At 35.1% G+C, this 21032-nt stretch overlaps 1 protein-coding gene across 1 annotated transcript in view; it reads left to right on the forward strand.

Annotated features, from left to right (window-relative positions):
• The window catches only part of TET2 (tet methylcytosine dioxygenase 2), a 153363-nt gene that overhangs the window by 27471 nt on the left and 104860 nt on the right, over nucleotides 1-21032 (forward strand). Inside the window, exon 2 of the mRNA XM_036911767.2 lies at nucleotides 14268-14415. The gene's annotated coding sequence lies outside the window, so the exon portion shown is untranslated. The remainder of the gene's footprint in view (nucleotides 1-14267; nucleotides 14416-21032) is intronic.

A 21032-nucleotide genomic window follows, 5' to 3' on the forward strand; every position in this document is an offset into this window, starting at 1 on the left:
CACTATTGTAACTGGAAACTGTAATACTTCTCTATCAAAAATAGATTTAGCAGGCAGAAAATCAGCAAGAACTTGTGCTCAACAGCACCATCAATCAACTGGATATAATTGACATATTATATACTACTTCATCAATGACAGCAGATAACACATTCCTTTCAAGCTCTCATGGAGTATTCACCAAGATAGACCACATTCTGGGCTATAAAACACACCTTAACAAGCTTAAGAGAATAGAAATCATACAGTGCTCTCAGACCATAGAGGAATTAAACCAGAAATCATTAACAGAAAGGTCATTGGAAAATCCAAAAATAGTTGCAGCTTTAATGACAACACACATGTAAATAACACATGTCAAGAAAGGAATCTCAGGAGAAACAAAAGTATTTTGAACTACAGGGAAATGAAAATAAAACATCAAAATTTGTGAGATTCAGTGAAAACAATTTATAGCAGTCATGCCTGTATTAGAAAATGAGATCTAAAAATCTATAATCTGAGATTTCTTCTAAGGAAACTAGAAAAAGAAGAGCAAATTAAATCCAAAGTAAGCAGAAGAAAAGAAATAAAAATTGGATCAATAATCAATGAAATTGATAACATAATCAATAGAGAAAACCAACAAAACCAAAACTAGTTCTTTGAAAACATCAATAAAATCAGTGAGCCTCTAGCCAAACAAACTAAGATAAAAAGAGGACACAAATTCCTAATACCAGAAATTAAAGAGGGGACAGCACTACAGATCTCATGGATGTTAAAAGGATAAAAAAAGAACACTATGAGCAACTCTGTGCTCACAAATTTAGTAACCTAGATGAAAAAGATTTATTCCTTGAAACATACACTCTGCCAAAACTCATACAGGAAGAATAAGATAATCTGAATAGGCTTATATCTGTTAAAGAAATTGAACTAATAATGAATAATCTTCCAAAACAGAAAGCATTGGGCCCATATGGATTCGACGTTGAACTCTCCCAAATTTAAGTCAAAAATTGTACCAATTCTCTACACTCTCAGAAAATAGAAGGAATACTTCCTAGCTCATTCTATGAGGCCAACACTACCCTAATATCAAAACTAGACAAAGCCATTATAAGAAAACTTTAGCCCTCATGAACATGAGTGCAAAAATCCTCAACAAAATATTGGCAAACCAAATCCCACAATGTATAAAAAGAATTATAAACAAATGGAATTTATGCCAGCTGTGCAAGGCTGATTCACCACTCGAAAATCAATTAATGTAATTGATTGCATTAATGGGCTAAAGAAGAAAAAAATAGATCATCATATAAATAGATGCAGAAAAAGCATTTGACAAAATCAAATACCCATTCATGATAAAAAAAATCTCAGCAATGTAGGAATAGAGGGAACTTCCTTAACTTGATAAAAAGCATCTACAAAAAACCTACAGCTGATATCACTCTTAATGTAAGAAACTCAGTTTTCCCACCAAGATCAGGAACAAGGCAGGGATGTCCTCTCACTATTGCTTTCAATATAGCACTGGAAGTCCTAGCTAATGCAGTAAGAAAGAGAAATAAAAAGAATATAGATTAGGAAGGAAGAAATAAAACTGTCCTTGTTTCCAGATGACATGATCATCAATGTACAAAATATGGAATACAGTTGAACCTTGAATAATTGAGGGTTTAGGGGCACTGACCCCCATGCAGTCAAAAATCCATGTATAACTTTTGGCTGCCCAGAAACTTAACTATTAATAGCCTACCATTGACCAGAAGCCTTAACAATAATATATACAGTTGATTAACACATATTTTATATTGTATTCTTACAGTAAAGCAGACAAAAAATGTTTTTTTCATTATTGGAAATCTCCAAAAATTTTCCAATATATTTATTTAAAAAAAAACTCACATCTAAGTGGCCCTGTGCATTTCAATCCCATGTTCAAGGGTCAACTATAATCAACAAAAACCTCCTGAAGCTAATACACAATTATAACAAGGTTGCAGGGTATAAGATTAACATACAAATGTCAATCACTTTTCTGTATACCAGCAATGAGCAAGTGGAATTTGAAATTCCACATTATCATTTACATTAGTATCCCCCTAAATGAGATACTTAGGTATTAATCTAAGAAAATATGTACAAGATCTATATGAGGAAAACTACAAATCTCTGATGAAGGAAGAGAATTAAATACATGGAGAGATATTCCATGTTCATGGGTAGGAAGACTCAATATTGTGAAGATGTCTGTTCTTCACAATTTGATAATCCAACACAATTTCAGTCAAAATCCCCGCAAGTTATTTTGTGAATATTGACAAATGGATTCTAAAGTTTATATGGAGAAGCAAAAAATCCAATATCCAAATACAGTACTGAAGGGGAAGAACTAAGTGGAAGACTGACACAACCTGATTTCAAGTCTTGCTATAAAGCCACAATAATCAATACAGTGTGATGTTGGCAAATGGATAGACAAATAAATCAGTGGAACAGAATAGAGAGCTCAGAAATAGACCCACATAAATATAGGCAACTGATGGGAAAACTGAACAGCTACATGCAAAATAATGAAACTGGATTATTGTCTAACTCCATACACAAAAGTACACTTGAAATGGATCAAAGACCTGAATGTAAGTCATGAAACCATAAAACTCTTAGAAGAAAACATAGGCAAAAATCTCTGAATATAAACATGAGCAACATTTACCTGAACACATCTCCTTATGCAAGGGAAACAAAAGCAAAAATGAACAAATGGGACTACATCAAGCTAAAATCTTCTGTACAGCAAAGGACACCATCAGGAAAACAAAAAGGCGTCCTACATTAATGGAGAATATATTCATAAATGGCATATCCAACAAGGGGTTAACATTCAAAATATATAAAGAACTCACATGCCTCAATACCCAAAGAGCAAATAACCCAATTAAAAAATGGGTGGAGGATATGAACAGACACTTCTCCAAATAAGAAAATCAGATGGCCAACAGGCACATGAAAAGATGCTCCACATGGCTAATTATCAGGGAAATGCAAATTAAAACCACAATGAGATATCTCCTCACACCAGTTAGAATGGTCAACATCCCAACATCCAAAAGACAAGGAAAAGCAAATGCTGGGGAGAATGTGGAGAAAGGGGAATCCTCCTACACTGTTCATGGGAATGTGAATTAGTTCAACCATCACGCAAAGCAATATGGAAGTTCCTCAAAAAACTAAAAATAGAAATACCATTTGACTCAGGAATTCCACTCCTAGGAATTTACCCAAAGACAATAAGATCACTTATTCAAAAAGATATATGCACCCCTATGTTTATTGCAGCACTATTTACAATAGCTAAGATATGGAAGCAACCTAAGTGTCCATCAGTAGATGAATGGATAAAGAGGTGGTACATATACACAATGGAATATTATTCTGCCATAAGAAGAAAACAAATCCTACCATTTGCAACATGGATGGAGCTAAAGGGTGTTATGCTCAGTGAAATAAGCCAGGCGGAGAAAGAGAAACTAAAAAAAAATGTCAACATTATACTCATCACAAAAATTAAAATAGGTTATAGACCTAAATATAAAATACAAAACTATAAATAACTCCTAGAAAATAACATAGGAGAAATCCTAGATAACCTTGGGTACGGCAATGACTTTTTTGATGTAAGACCAAAGACAAGATCATAAGGTAACATTTTCTAAGTTGGATTTCTTTAAAATTAAAAATTTCTGCTCTGCTAAAGTCAGTATCAAGTGAATGAGAATACTAGCCACAGACTGGGAAAAAATATTTGCAAAAGACATATCTGATTAAGGTCTGTTATCCAAAATACACTAAGAATTATTCCAACTCTAAAAACAATAAAAAAGTTTTAAAGTGATTTTTAAAATAGAATAGACACCTCACCAAAGAAAATATACAGATGACAAGTAAGCCTATGAAAAGATGTTCGTCATATGTCATCAGGGAATTGCAAATTAAAACAGGAGATTCCGCTATACACCTATTAGAATGGCCAAAATCTAAAATAGTGAGACACCAAATACAGATGAGATTGTGAGGCAACAGAAACTCTTTATTCATTGCTGGCAGGAAGGCAAAATGGTACAGCCACTTTGGAACAAAGTTTAGCAGTTCTCACAAAATTACAATTACTCTTACCATACAATCCAGCAGTTGTGCTCCTTAGTATTTACCCAAAGGAGTTGAAAGCTGTCCACACAGAAACGTTGTACACAGATGTTCATAGCAACTTTCTTTGTAATTGTTAAAACTTGGTCTCAACCAAGATGCCTTTCAGTAGGTGAATGGAGAAGTAAACTGTGGTATCTCCAGACAATGGAATGCTATTCAGCACTAAGAAGAAACAAGCTATCAAGCCATGAAAAGATGTGGAGGAACGTTAGTACATGCATTATTATTTAGTGAAATAAGCCATTCTGTAAAACATACTGCATGATTCCAATTCTCTAACATGCTGGAAAAAGATGAGACAGTAAAAAATCAGTGGTTTCCAGAAATTAGGCAGTAGGAAGAGATGATCAGCAAAGTAGACAGGATTTTTAGGAACTTTAGGATTCTGTAGTATTTTACAATGGTGGACATGCCATAACACATCTGTCAAAATCAATAGAATGCACAACACCAAGAGTGAGCCTGAATGTAAACTGTGGACTTTGGGTGATGATGTGTCAGTGTAGGTTCATCAGTTATAACAAATGCACTTTGGTGGGGATGTTGATCGGGAGGTTGTATGTGTTTGTTGACAGAAATATATGAGAACTCTCCGTACTTCCCACTAAATTTTAAATTGAACCTAAATTCTTCCTCCCCAAAAATAGAATTTGGTAATTAAAAAAAAATAACGCAAAACAGCCTGAAAAAAATCCTTAAGTTAATACAAATAAAATAAACGACACAGTAAAAGTATGTCTTCTTTTTCTAGTTGGGTAGCTGTAGTGTTTCAATTCAAGGCCTTTTGACACTTGGTTTTCCAACCTAAAATTAAGGAAAATAAGTTGTTCTAATTTCCCCACAGCCTTATTTGCAATGAACAGTTAGGCCCAATCCCTCAAAAGGTGAGTGGACGAGAGATTGGGGGCCAATGGGTACAATTCAGTGGGCTTCATTCAGTGCCCATGATATGTCAAAGTCTGCAAACCAAATTCATGTACCTATAGATTCCATGCCTTTTTTCAGAGTGTTGAAAAGTTTTATTTGGTTTTATGTGAAGATATTCTCCTCATCACTCTTCAAAAAAAATGAAGGCTGTATATCCTCTTCATTTTAGGAAATGACTGTTATAATAGAAACTTATTTTTGTTGCCTGCTATACTTAGATGATTTATGTCACCTCTGACCTGCTTTCTGATAAAATATGACTTCATTCATAGCTCTGGAGAGGACCTGTGTACACTGACCTGGCATAAACCTAGAGTGTTAAGTCATTTTAGTGGCACTAGTTGGAGGGAAGATTGATATTCCACTATAAGACTGTCCACAGTGAGGGCTGTAAGGCAGCCGCATTTCTAGTGATAACTAATTAAGTTTTCCACTATTAAGTTCTTCGGTATTATTTATCTTTCTCAAAGGGAAAAGGTGTTTCTAGCACATAAAGTATCTGGCTTTTAATGACTGCTGAGCTGAAATAACATGCATATATTAATGGTTGTTCATTTGTTTGTTTCACTTCTCTTCTTTTACTGGTTCATTCTTGGAGGTTAGAGGAGATAGGCCTTTCTGGTCAGCTGACAATTGACCATTCTTAGAAATGACACTTTCACTCCTCCAAGTAGGAGTTAGATGCTACAATTTTCATTTAACTTCTTATCCACTCAGAGTCAATGAAGAATCAAGTCATTCAACATTGATTACCAAGACCTATGAACCTGAGTCAGCTTGGCATGAAGGGCTTTTCCAAGGCATCCACTAAAGGCAGAGTAAGGGGCTCCTTTTTTTCCAAATTTCACTTTGCTCAATGATGATATAAAAATGGTGATTTTATTCTTTCATTATCTAAAGACATCACCCCACACTACAAAACCTCAGTCATTAATATGTAAAGGAAAACACAGATTCTCACATGCCTGCTCTTTTCTGCTGTCATACTTGCACATATACAAACTATGTGCACATATGTTCTATAATTATTGAGCTTTTTTGTTTTAAAATATATAATTTCTTTTTTTGACTAGGGAGCTAAGTTATGTTTATTTCAAAGCTTACACTCTGGAATATTGTGATACTCAAAAAACAACTTTCTGCAATATAAATACTTATCTTGTCATTTACCTCTCTCTAGTCCATTATCACAAATAGTATTTCACATTCTAATTGAAATTGTCTTTTTATCATTCTCTATAACTCAAGTCCTTATATTTACTCCTCCTTATTAAAGTTGCTTTCCCTAACTACCTCCTGTCCTACTTTAATTTTCATTCCTTCTTTGCCTTTATAAAGGTAAGTTTAAAAATAGTCTTGGGTTCTATAAATCATTATTACACTCACTTATATTTCTTCCTAAGATATTTTAAAGCCCTTCACAAGTGTCCTTTATTCAGTCCTCCTTGGTAAGCTATGATCTATATACTCTTTGGCCAAATATTTTATTTTCTTTTTTGTAGTGTATATATCTGTCTCTGTGATTGTGTGGTCCTGGTTTGTAAACTTTTTTGTTACAATTATGCTTTTAGAGGCATTTCTTTTTCCTGGGAATTTCTTGATGACTTTTACTTTGTCGTGTGATGAGCAATGTGTGTCAAAACATCATAGCACAAGTAATGCTTTACTATCTGTATGCACTCTTTAGTTTTAGAACTAGTATACTACTTTGGTTTCTACAACACAGAGGTTGCTAGGTGACTTTAATCCCTTTCAACAAGAGGACAATCAACAACAAGTTTTTTACTCTTTAGATTTGTATATTCCATCTAGAAAATATAGCAAATAAAAATGATTTAAAATGTATTTTTTTAATGTGTAGCTCTGTGTAGACTGCCTCCTACATACATCTCCATATCATGACATCAAATATTTCTTAAAGTTCTGTTTTCATTATTATGATTTGCTTGTTCATAAGCATCAACTTTTCAGCAGCAATAGTTATACACCATCGCTAGGAAATTCAATATATGAAAATTCAGTTAATTGTGAAAGCAATAATTTTAAGAGAAACATATGTCAAAATTTTGTTAAAATATTCCCATTCATTTCTCTGACTCTCCATTCTTGTTTTTTTTTTTTTTGACTCTCCATTCTTAAGTGTGGTTGAACTTACAGCTATATTTGTACTAAATAATTTATTTAGGGAGAAATATATTTAAATTCTGTCAGCCTGATCATTACTTGGAAGTGTAACCTCATATTTTCATTCTTAAATAATTTTAATAAAGTCATAAAATATTTTATATAAATATGTTTAATTAAAAAAAATTTTTAAGTCCTTTTTCTTTAAGTTTTAATTTCTTCCACAAAATTTCCCCCAAGGTGTTGCTTTTTAGCTGGGCAAAAATTAATAGATAACATTTTCTCCAGTAACAAGTGGTAGATTTGCAAAGACTTTTAACAATTGCTTATGCCTTTTTTATACCTTATTTAAGGATCATACAAACATGCAGAGCTGATAGCAGCAGGTGTACATGAGTATGGCTATGCTTATGGTTCCTGAAATATTTCCAAGGTAGCTGGAGAATTCTGCTGCCCTAAGCCACTCCAGCTCCCTTCCTGTGACTCCCTGTACCTCCCCACAATCTTGCAACTGAAATAATAATTGCCTGAAGCAGCCCCTAGGACCCTCCTCCAACATTATGACCCATGCTTTGACATGCCAGCTGTTAAATTATTTTGATTATCACTCATGTATGGCAAGAGAATTATCATCTATTTGTCTTAACTTGATGTTTACTAAACTGTTTGTAATACCTTATGGTAGAAGTATTTTATGTCATCTTAATGATACTTCCAATTTTGCAAAATGCATAATTTGTTGTTAATAATCTAGGTAAACATAACCCAGAATTTTCCTATATGTTCTGAAATCTTTCAGTGTAATAATTTATTTTGAGAAACAAGATAAAATTAGAATCTGGGAAATTTGTGCAGTTTTCCAGTTTCATTTGCCTTTTTGTTGGAAATAAGATTTCATGAAATTTCCTTGTTTATATTTTTAGAATGCAAAATGTAGACAGCATTATAACTGAAGTGATACTGCTTTTTAAAAATAGTGGTAAATCAAATGTGGGCTGTTCTATGTATAGTATAAAATTTTGTTTATACAATTTGCTTTCTCATCAAGTATTAGAATTTTTCTCATTGATCCTTTGGTGTTTGTATTGATATTAATATAATAGTTTTAAACCTCATATAGCTCATATTACTTACAGCATTCTCCATGAATGCTGTAAGATAGTCTTTGGCTATTTGACAGTTTATATCATAATTAATGATTAAAAAATTCACTCTTTTACTTCTGTCTGTGTTGAATAAATGGAAGGTGAGGCTAATGTATACCTAATAATTTCTAAAATATAGGGAAAATGAACTCATTTTTAAACATCTAGGCTAATGTTATAGATTTGAAGCAGTGTTTTTCAAAAGCACATAGAGTCTACCAAGTTATTAATCCTCAGTCTGTGGCTGTTATAAATGGATATAATTAGCAATTCACTCTAAATGAACCACTGAAGTAGCCTCCTACTCTGAAAAATCCATTACATCACTTTATACTATGAAATTACCAAATCTAAGGAATAGAAAATATGTTGTAAAATTTCTTTGGAATCAATAATGAGCATGTGACTCTCAGTTACATATATTACAATTTAAGGATTATTCATTATAAAGTGTCACATAAATGTTTGCATTAAAGATGCGATAATTCACATATCCTTTTTCTGCTTGATTTTTACTGAACATATTCTTCTAATGTGGACCTTCCATCTTGATTTTTAAAAATATCTATTCCTTCAAAACTTTTTATTTCTATAAGATATATAAATTGATCCATTAACCTATATAAAATGCCAGGCCAAGGGAATTCATACCTGTACCTCTACACTTCTGTGTTTGGTTCTTAAAATAATTTCTTTGTGCAATGGAATTCCTGTGTCAAACAGTTTGTAACTGCTGCCTAAGATTTCAGCATTGTTTGGCAATTTTAGTTCTATAAAGACTTGATTAGAAACAACCTTGTTTGGTCTATGTTTGTTTTTATCTTAGTGGAATTTGTTCTGTAAACACAGAATTTTTCCTTGGAGTCACCACTTGTCTATGTTAGGAAGTGCAAGTAGTAAGTGTGCACAAGGACTTCCTTTAGTTTTCTTCTTAGAGCTTTAGCTACCGTAGTGATTATTTTTAAAGCATTAATAGAATAGTTATTGCTGCCAAGTGGCTGATATTCTGAAACAGCACTTCCCTTTGGGCACCACACAGTTGGGATCACTTACTTACAGAAAGAGGGTGTGTGTGTAAGCGAGAGAGAGGAAAGGAGGGAAGGAGAAGGCAGGGGTAAGGGAGTGAGGGGGTGAGGTGATGGGGAAGAAAACCATCTGTGGGCCTATCCTCCTGGGGTCAGTAACTTGCTGCTCGGTGAACTCCATTTTGACTCCGTCCAGACCTGAAGGGGGATCACACTGGGCAGGGAGGCAGCCAAGGCAGCATTCCAACAGAAGGGAACACCTGTGATCTGGCTGGGATGCTTTGAAGGGATGTGCAGTGAGGGTTGACAGCAGCACAAAGGAGAAATGAAGGAGTAGATCCAGTGGGATAAGCATAGTCCCCTGTTTGTAATGGGAGTATTTAATAACTCTCGATCAGTGAGACCCATCTGTTGAAAAGAAAATGTATTTAAGGCCTTAAAGAAATATTTCTACACATGATGCATGGCTTACACTGATTTTATATATATATATATATATATATATATATATATATATATATATGTTTATAGGTGGAATGACTGATATGTACAGAAAAGTTCTGTTTTGCTTTTGAAAGAAAGTGTCTGCTTCTAAGGTTTGAAGTATAGAATAATTTACCCTTCACCAAAATGAAATGTTTTCTTCATTGAATCTCCTATAAGCCAGTGGAGGCCATGAAGCATGGTAGGTAAGAGTACAGACTCTGGGGTCCTGCAACCTATAAAGTGTGTGCTCAGGGACATGGTAGTATTTTGAAGATTAAATGACTAAGAATATTCAGTAAGTCTTTGGGATTTTTATTGTTATTGTTATTTTTTCATCTACATTCTGGAAAATATTGCAGAAAGTAGACATTATCCTTTTAAAACACAGAAAATTGTTGATGAAGATAAAATATACCAGAATAGGCTCCACTTTAGGAAAATAAAGGAAAATCTGTCTTGGAACCCCATTACCCTCAGAAAGATCGCTACTTTGACCATGAGGTTTATTTAATTCAATTAAAAATGTAGGTATGTATGTGGGAGTGAAAGAGGACATTTAAATGTATTCATAGGCCTTCATTCTTAGATTCCTTTTTTATTTTTTTCTCTATGGTTCTTACCTTAACCTCTGTCTTTAACAGTTACTCTTAATATTTGTTCTGTTTTGCCTTCTAAGTGATTTTTTTTCTTATAATCTCAGTATATCAGGTCAGAGGGAAAACTCAATGAGTAAGCTGACTGACAATGTTTCGCATTTTCTTTGAGAACATTTACCATAGCATCCTAAATAGTATCATGAAACTTCTCTTTCAAAGCAGGTACCCAGGCATACGAGTCACCACTGTATTGATTCCTGAATGTTATCTTATTGGAGACTTTCCAAACCTTAGCTAAGGCATGATCACTGACCATTAAGGGACTGTGTTCTAACTAGAGACTTGTGATTTCTTACGGGTATGCACGCTCATTACTGGGATGGCCTCCTTTTAGAAGGGGGCTGTTTGGAGCTTCGGAAACTTCCTCACACTCTCCTGGTAGCTTGCCAGCTTGGTTCCTGGCCAACCAGATAATTGCTTGTAGTGACACTCCTTCCCCTAGGACTCCTGATCTATGCCAACCCTTAGACGGCAGTTCCACAAAGCTTACACATGCCATTCTGAGCCAAGGGTACTGCTGTCCTGAATGCTCCAAATTATAGATTAAAGTCTGATACCAACTCAAGGAACTTAGCAGCTAAAGTTCTGGTAAAACTCTGAGTGTAAAGAATATGTTGCTTTTATTACTTAATTTTTATATCACTATTTTAAACAGAAACAGGAAGGCAAATGTATAATTCTGTTGCTCTGCCTCCCTTAATTTTTAGTTCGTAAGTTGCTAATCCTAGCCTTAGGAATCCAAGCACATGCAGACAAAGACCCTGTTCTGGTCTGTCAATGCTGCTTTGACCTTTTCTAAAAACACAAGGTTATTTCATTGTCTCCAGCCCCACCCCCTGTACTTCACCTGCCTCATAATGTGTAATGCATCGATTCCTCAAATACATCATTTAAAGAATTAATTTTGCCATTTCAGATTCATTCCTAGAATTATCTCTGATTAATACTATCATTCTTTCAGGCAACCAAACTCAAAGTTTTATCGCTATAAATGAGTCTTTTTTCTCCCTGTATTTAGAATGTTACTAATAGTCATTCATTTCTCAATTAGTAGTATTTCCTTGCCTGATCATTTCCTCTGCCATCCTCTTGTTCAGTCTCATCACTTTATATCTGAACTACTGCATTAAGCCAGTATCTTTGCATATAATAAGCAATAACACCTAAATCTTCTACTACTTCACACCCACTAAGATGGCTTTTTTAGAAAGATAATAACGAGTGCTGCTAAGGATGTGGAAAAATTGGAACCCTTATACACTGCTGATGGGAATGTAAAATGGCAGAACTAATTTGAAAACCAGTTTAGCAAGTCCTCAAAAAGGTAAGCGTAGAATTTTCATAAAACCCAGCATTCCACTCTTAGGAATTCCACTCCCAAGAGAATTAAATGTCCATACAAAAACTTATAAACAGTGAAGGCCTCTATTCAAAGCATTATTCACAATAACCTAAAGGTGGAAACAGTACAAGTACCCATCAGCGGATGAATGGATAAACAAAATGTGATATATTCTTACAGTGTAATATTACATGGCCATAAAAAGGAAAGAAATTCTGATACATGCTACAACATGGTGAATCCTGAAGACATTATGCTAAATGAAACAAGCCAGTCACAAAAGAACAAATATCTTATAATTATGCTTAACTTGAGGTACCTAGAGCAGTCAAATTCATAGAGATAAAAAGTAGAATTGTATTTGCCAGGAGCTTGGGGTGGGGGTGAGGGGCAAGGGGAGAATGGGAAGTTACTGTTTTTTTGGTGCAGAGTTTCACTGTGAGAAGGTGAAAAGTTCTAGAAATAGATGGTGGTGATGATTGCACAACTATGTTGGGCTTGATGCCATAGAACTGTATACTTAAACTATAGTTAAAATGGACAACTTTGTGTTACAGATGTTTAAGTACATATGAAAAAGACTTTTAAGTGAATGCTTATAGCACCATTATTTTTAATAGCCAAAAAGTAGAAATAACCCAAATGACCATTGTGAATAGATAAAATGTGGTTTATCTATCTGTACAGTGGAATATTTCTCAGCCATAAAAAGCAAGGAAGTACTGATACATGCTAAAACAGATGAGCCTTGAAAACACAATGCTGAATGAAGGAAACCAGCCAAATTTTGTGTGGTTCCATTTATTTGAAATACCCCTAATGGGCAAGTCCATAGAGACAGAAAGTCAATTAGCTAGAAAAGAAAGGAATGAGACTGACTCCTACTAGGTACTGGATTTATTTGGGGACTGAATAAATTATTCTAGAATTTGATAATGGCACAGCTTTTTGTATATATTGAAACCCACAGAACTCTATACTTTAAAAGAATGAATTTTTTAATAGATATCTCAATTTTTTTAAACCCTAAATTTTAATACATGATTGTTATGATGCCATGTTTCTAAATCAAGCGAATATCCCAGTCTCAGCTTACTATTTCTAGCTATGTAACTTTGAGGAAATTAACTGATCTCCCCTCTCATATGTAAAACAGGGCTAATAATAACTAGCTTACCAGATGTTTGTGTTAAATAAGGTAACATATGTAATGCATCTAGCACAGTGTTTTTTTCTATTTAGTAAGAACTCAGTAAATTTACTAAGACCCTTTGGGACATGATCCTTAGCCAGCTTCCAATACTATTCCAGATACTATTTCTGGATATTCTGGAAAATTGTTCAGCTCCTTTAGCCATTTTACTAATACTCTTTTCATTCTGGCTCAAATCTGTCCTCTCCAAATTCTTCTAGTGCCCTCTTGTCAGAACTTTAGTGAGAATGTGCCTTTTAGTCTCCCTCAATTTCTATACATATTCTTGCAGCTGTGCCTTTGCCTGAAAACAGTGCTCCCTCCCTGTTCCTCTCCTTCTCTGAGTAACCCCCTGCCCTGAAGTCTCAGAAAACAACTTTCCTCATGCATTAAATTCTCTCCTATTTCAGTGCATGGCCATCTCTACTTTTTGTAGCACCCAAGACTTTCACTGCATCTTTGACCAAGGAAGCCTACATATTATTTATTTTTAAAGTATATGTCTTATTAGGTGAGCCTTTTAAAGGATGTATCCAATCCCTCCAGCTACATTAAAGCCACTGAGCACAGGGACCACATTATAATGCTTTACCTTTTCCAAAGCCCTTAGAACATTGCCTTGATATAGCATATTCTGAATAAACATTTGCCATTTATGAGTTAAGATAGTGCTATATCTCAACCAGCACAAGGGCTTAAAGTAATAATTCTCAATCCTGGCTTCACTTAGAATCATCTGTGGGATAAGGCTCATTTTAACCCAACAAATCAGAATTTCTGAAATGAGGCCTCTGTTTCACACCCAAGTGATACAATTACAGTCAAGGCTGAAACCATTGGATTCAACAGATGAAGTACTAGAAGTTAGTGAGTCCCATGCCTAATTGCTTGTCACAATCAAGATATGAGGATGACTGATGTAGGCAGAGATGCTTTGGGCAGTGCAAAGTGCTCTACAAATAATTAGACAATGTTAGGGTGCTTTGGGGAGTCTCATTGCTTTGAGAAAGATCCTCCAACCCTGAACTTTTTAACAGCCAACTGTGTAGTGGAAATATCCGATTATGGTCACCTAAACCATTTTAAACTCTATGTAATAGCTTTCATACCAGGTGTACATGCCTTGTTCTTTATTGCTCACTTAAAAATACTCAAACTCTGTGTTTTTTACAGGCTGGCCAACATTCACCACCAGACCCTCTCAAGACTGTCTTCTTGCCCTCGCTCCTGTTGAGTCCCCACACTTGGAAGCAGGAGATGGGCTCAGCAGCAGCCAACAGATCATGATCCAGGAGGAGCCGTGAGGGACAGGAAGCTGCTGGTAAGACACAGGGAACAGGTGGTGCGTGGTTTTCGAGAAGAGTAAGTTTCTTCCCCATTAAATAGTCAGTCTGTCTTCCAGCCTTCAATTCTCTTACTCAGTCTGCTCTCAAATACCTTTATTACTTAATGCTTAGGACACATGGGTTAGATTTTAAGATCTATGAATCTCTTAAAGTTGTGTGCTGACGTGTGTGTGTGTTTGTGTGTGTGTGTGTGTGTGTGTGTGTGTGTGTAGAAAAAGAAGATTTTCATCAAATTCTCAATTTCTGTGAATTAGAGGGAGATCAGAAACCATTTAAATATAACTATAAGCATGGAGAAATGTCATTATCTGTAACCACATGTCACAGTATTTCTTGTTTCCATTTTTACCTCACTTATGGCCATTTTGTCTCAATTTGTTGAGGACCAAAAAAATTATATTTGTGGTTATTTGCTGGTCTGAAAAATGAGTGGTGCTTGGTTACTTACTTACTGAGCTTAGGCAGCTGGTTTCATGGTAATTTGGCTCCATAGATCTAATGAAGAACCAAAATACAGAATGACAAATCTCAGGAGAACCTATGTGATTTTTCACATGATTTACCTCAAAGTATAAATAGAGATACTGACAGAGAGGGAGGTGTCAAATACTTTTCCCATCATGTTCTTATAATTGATCTTAATACAGATCAATTGTTCTAATGTCACTTGCCTGCTAATGAGTGTCCCAACCTAAGGGTTATTTATCAGATCAGGATGTATAGACTTAGGGAACTGATGTATTTTTTTTTCTAAACTACTTGAGATAAAACCTAGAATGAATTTACTATCTAAACCTTTGCTTGTACTATAAGGCAGTTAAGATTATGGGGGCATTGTAGGAAAGACAATGGAGGTTGGGTTTTAAAATAAGAAGAATGAGGCTTTTTTTTTTTCTCTGTAACTCTTTTAGCAGGTAATTCAGCTTCAATTTCGCTGAATCTCATTTATGCATTGAGCATAATAAACTTCTGAAAACCTGTGTAGCTGTAATCTCTGCCCTCATTCCAGATGCCTAAGGGTGTAAGTGACCACTCTGCCACTTGATACTTCTTAGAGAATGACCTGGCGCTGAGAAATCCTTCCCAGTGCGTCCTCAGTTAACCTCCCATGATTCCTGGATGTTGCCATTTTCAAGACGTAGGGCAAGTGCATCTGCCTAGATTACCTCTCTGCCCTGGGAATTTTAACTCACTCTGTAAGGGAAAGAGAACTCAGCACAGTAGTAACTCTCACAATGAAAAATTTCCCCTAGCATATTAATGTTTTTAGAGTAATCATTGTAACGGAAAATAGACTTCCTCTTTCCCCTCTCATGCTGGAAAATCTTAGGTAATTATGAATAAAGCATTTTTTGTTTTTCCCCTCCTCCCTCAATAGATGCCTTACCTTTCAGTGTAAGGGCCTTGGCTATTCAGTGTAAGTGTACTTGGCCTTTATATGAGAGCTGAGATGCATTTTTAAGAAGGAATTTCTATCTCTTTAGTGAAGTCATAACATCAGTCAGATTTTTTCTTGCGATTAAGGGTAGGTAAGGAAGGAAGTGCAAAAGTTTAAGGAAAAGTATAAGATAAATTACTAAAAAGAAAAGAGGACAAGAAATTAAAGTATTAGCTGTTTGTAAAAAAAAAAAAAAAAAAAAGATTTTACAACCCAGAAGAGTTCTTTCCTCAGATCCAAAAAAATCTTATTTTGTGTTTAGTTTTTTACAGTTGGATAAACTCAGCCTAGGATATATTTTCATAGTCAGTTAGGCTAGGGCTTATTTTTAGTAATATTTATTAGCTGTGTGTTCTTGGGAAAGTTCTTAACTCCTTTAAGAATCGTTTTACTCAGCAAGGAGGAAAATAGGTTCTAGATTAAAATGATAGGATTATGTAATATTGTGTATATAAAAGTGCAGGGACTGGCACAAAGTAAATTCTACAACTTATATTAGCATTTGCTTATTAATATTAGCAACTATTACTAATGTTATTTTTTTAGTTTTTTAATAGTGAATTTAATCAAAAAGTATTTCTTGAGTGCCTGCCAAATACTAGGCACTCTTCAGGAACTAGGGTGCATTAATGAGCAAAACAGGAAAAAAGGCTCTGTCTTCATTTAGCTTAGAATCTAGAGTGGGAGGCAGATACAAACAAGATAATAAAAATGTGCAGAATGTTAAATACCAAGAAGTGCTAATCATTAAATTTAAAGCACGAGAAGGAAACTGGGAGGATGGTGAGGCAGTTAACTGAAGATGTAATAGTCAAGAAAGATCTCATGAGAAGATTATTTTTTTAGTAAAAACCTGAAGTAGGTATAGAAACAGACCATAAAGTCCTGTGGAGGAAGAGCATTTGCAGGTAGAGGAGAAAAGCCACCAAGACTTAGAGCAGTGAAAGGTTTCCACAGAGTGATTCAAACAGAATCAGAGTATCTTATACAGCTTAATCTTATTCCACCAGTAAATATTTACACATATACCCAAGTAAGTGATACAGCTTAGAACTTCAGAATTCAAGGAATGATAAGGTCCATTTAGACTAAAACAGTTAAAGGAGATTTCACAAAAGAAGGTGCAGGTTGTGACCTGGATCTTGAGGGATAGGAAGAATTTGGATAATTGGTAAAAGGGTACATACTTCCAGCTGTTGGATGAATAAGGCCTGAGGATCTAATGTATAATAACATGGTGACTACAGTTGATCACAGTATATAATATAATTGAAATTTGCTAAGATAGCAGAGCTTAAGTGTTCTCACCAAAAAAACCCAAAAAAAGTAAACATGAGGTGATGAGGTGATGGATATGTTAATGAACTTGATGGGGGGATCCTTTCACAAAGTATCCTTTAGCAAATCATCACATTGCACACTTTAAATATCTTAGTTTTGTCAGCTATACTTCATAAAGGAGAAAATAAAAAACCTCCAAAGAAAAAGTTCTAGTTAAACTTATTTTTATACATGACAGTTGCTTAGCCCTCACACTGTCAGTCATAGAAACAGCAATGAAACAAGGAATGGTATCCCAGGGGAGAGAAGTGGAAGGAAAATAGCATGCGATGGAGAGAAATAAGCTTGTGGGCTTGAGGGCCAGGGAGGCCTGGGCAAAGGACCAGGGGGAGCAGGCAGGCGGAGGCTGCCTGCCATAGATATGGCAACTAGCAGAAGACAAGACAGAACAGCAGGTGAGGACACATTTTGTAAGGCCCTGAGGCCAGGCTAAAGGTGATTACTGTCCTACAAATACTGAGGAATAGTTGAAACAGGTGAGCAACAAAATGAATTCAGGCCCTTAGCAGTATTATTTTGAAAAGTTTAGAACAGTAGGGAGATGGAGGGAGTGGTTGGAGTGATTCAGGGGTGAGGTTGAGAACATGGATTATGATAATAGAGATACACTGAAAAGGAAGATAGATTTTATATCTTTTAAGGAAAAATCCTGAGGATTTAATCACCAGTTGTACATAGGGGATAAAGGAGAACCACTTCCTCTTCAAGCTTTAAATAACCAATTAAGCATTGGTAATAAAGGAAATAGGAAAGGTAGGGCATATTGGGAGTTGGACTCGAAGGTGATAACCCATTGTAGATTATCCTTAAGGCTACTATAGGTAAAGTTCATGGAATCTTTGACAGATAGGCCAAATTAAGTTGCTAAGAGCAATATTTTACTAGGCATTGAAATCCCTATAAATACTATATAATGTAAAATAATGTTCGTGTGAGCATATGGGTATCCAAGTTTTAGATTTTTACAAAGTTGGAATAACAGAGAATCATACAAGTATTGATTAAAATGGGTCATTAGACATCACATAGTCCAGCTGGCTAATTTTATGGTAGGATACAGGGTACCCAGAGGTGACACATGACTTCCCTAACGTCATATCTATCATTAGCTATTGATAAAACCTAGTCTATTCCCAGGTCTCCATACTAAGAGCACCCCATCCCTCTATGATATCTGTAAGAAACGTTACTAGTTGTACTTTGCCATCTTGCTTGTGGAGAACAGAGTTAAGTAAGAGTTGGAAGGTTTGGATTTCCCATTAGAACCCCTTAAAGCCATTCTTCTAATTGATGTGGACATTTTTACCCTTTCTTATGAACTAGATCTAAATTGTTTACAAACTTCAGTCTTCTTGATTTTATCATTTTCTTCCATGTATAGTCATTGTTAATGTTTCCTGATTAAAATAAGTCATTTTTCTATCTCTTCCATAGTTTGAGATGGAATAGTTATTTCTAATATTGTATTTTTTTCTGTTTATCTTTCAAGGAGAAAAATGACTTTTTTTATCTCAACTTTAAATCACCACTTAGACTTCAAAATTAAGACCAATCAAATGTTCCTTCTTTTCAGGCCAGTCTTATAATCTGAAATCCATTGTCATTATTCTAACAGGCCTGATCAATTTTTATCCATTGAGTCATAGGACTTTAAAATAAAAATAGACCCTAGAGGTATTATCTAATGCAGTGCTCTTCAAACTGTTATTCTACTACCCATCTGCTATTAAATGCTTTCTTATTTTTAATAAAGTAAATTATCTAGCAAGAAGTGTATTTAAAAGAGAAAACTTTTCTTCTTCTGTTTACAATAGTGCGACAACTCTTTATATGTTGTCTTTACTGTCTCTATTACATATGCCACATTATGAGACAAGAAATGACTGAACCGGGTGAAACCAAAAACCTTTGACATACGTGGTGTCTTGTGTACATTTTAAGGCCCAGATTGGTCTCATACTCACTGTGCCCCAAGAGACTGTTACAGAAGACTACTGACATTCTCATGAGATTCTGCTGAGAACTTTGGCAATCCCTAAATTCACAAATAGCACTATACCATTTTTTGCATTAATGCCTTAACCACATGTGACATGTACCTTGAGTTTAAAACAAGTAAGCCATGCTAAAATAGACTGCACCCTATGAAAGTTATTTTCACCATTCTTGTGTTTCAGTTTCCCCATCAAAAGGTGAAGTATCAGTTACCTCCATTGATCTCATAGGATATTTTAAGCAGAAATGAAAGTCTTGGTGAAAACACTTTGTATTCTGAAAGAAAGTTGCAATGCAAATAAAGGCACTAGAAATGTTTACTCATCTTTACAGATGTTAATCCAAACCTACCTACAGATGACCAAACCTTTTTCTCAAAAAGTGAAATTACACTGTTCCCTCCTTATCAGTGGGGGATATATTCCAAGACCCCCAGTAGATGCCATCTCAGATAGTACCATACCCTACATATACTATGTTTTTTCCTGTACTCTATACTAATGATAAAGTTTATAAATTAGGCACAATAAGAGACTAATGACAATAACTAAAAATAGGACAATTAGAACAATATACTATAATAAAACTTATATGGTCTTTCTCTTTCAAAATATCTTACTGTATGGTACTCACCCATCTTCTTGTGATGATGTGAGATGACACCTATGTGATGACATGAAGTGAGGAGAGTGATGAAAGCATGTGACATATCGTTAAGCTCCTGTTAACCTGCAGTATGTCAGAAGGTGGATCATTCCTGCATCTGGACCAAGGTTGACGTGGGTAACTGAAACCATAGGAACTGAAACCTTAGATAAGGGAGGACTGATGTACAGGCATACCTGGTTTTACTGTACTTCGCAGATATTGTTTTTTTTTTTTTTTTTTTTTTTAGATAATTATTTTTTATTGAAGGGTAGTTGACACACAGTATTACATTACATTAGTTTCAGGTGTACAACACAGTGATTCAACATTTATATACATGATAATTCTAGGTACCAGCTATCACCATACCAAGTTGTTACAATATTTTGACTATATTCCTTATGCTATACATTACATCCCGGTTACTTATTTATTTTACAATTGGAAGTGTGTACTTTTTTTTGGTTGTTGTTGTTAGGGCATCTCTCATATTTATTGATCAAATGGTTGTTAACAACAATAAAATTCTGTATAGGGGAGTCAATGCTCAATGCACAATCATTAATCCACCCCAAGCCTGATTTTCGTCAGTCTCCAATCTTCTGAAGCATAATGAACAAGTTCTTACATGGAGAACAAATTCTTACATAGTGACTAAGTTACATGGTGAACAGTACAAGGGCAGTCATCACAGAAACTTTTGGTTTTGCTCATGCATTATGAACTATAAACAGTCAGTTCAAATATGAATACACATTTGATTTTTATACTTGATTTATATGTGGATACCACATTTCTCTCTTTATTATTTTTAATAAAATGCTGAAGTGGTAGGTAGATACAACTTAAAGGTAGAAAACATAGTTTAGTGTTGTAAGAGAGCAAATGTAGATGATCAGGTGTGTGCCTGTAGACTATGTGTTAATCCAAGCTAGACAAGGGCAATAAAACATCCACATATGCAGAAGATTTCTCTCAGAACAGGGAGGGTGAGGTTCTAAGCCTCACCTCTGTTGATCCCCAATTTCTCACCTGATGACCCCCCTGCGACTGTGCCTGTCTTAGGTTGTTCCTCCCTTGAGGAATCTTACCCGTCTCTGGCTAACCAGTCATCTTCCGGGGCCATACAGGGAAATGTTAAGTTGGTAAGTGAGAGAGAAGCCTTATTGT

The sequence above is a fragment of the Manis pentadactyla genome, chromosome 5 (genome assembly GCF_030020395.1).
Source record: "Manis pentadactyla isolate mManPen7 chromosome 5, mManPen7.hap1, whole genome shotgun sequence".
NCBI classification, from domain to species: Eukaryota; Metazoa; Chordata; class Mammalia; order Pholidota; family Manidae; genus Manis; species Manis pentadactyla.